We start from the raw sequence: 295 nt of genomic DNA on the forward strand, positions 1-295 counted from the left end.
AACTTTGCATTTTTTGTATCATGTTAGTATCAAGTAGACAGACTTATAGTTATAGTTACACTTATGTATCAAGTACGACTTTGCATTTTTTGTATCAACTATAACTATGCATTTTTTGTATCATGTTAGTATCGATTAGACAAACTTATAATTGTAGCTAAACTTATGTATCAAGTATGACTTTGCATTTTTTGTATCATGTTAGTATCAAGTAGACAGACTTATAATTGTAGTTACACTTATGTATCAAGTACGACTTTGCATTTTTTGTATCAACTATAACTTTGCATTTTTT

This window comes from Solanum pennellii, chromosome 9, assembly GCF_001406875.1.
Source record: "Solanum pennellii chromosome 9, SPENNV200".
Lineage (NCBI taxonomy): Eukaryota > Viridiplantae > Streptophyta > Magnoliopsida > Solanales > Solanaceae > Solanum > Solanum pennellii.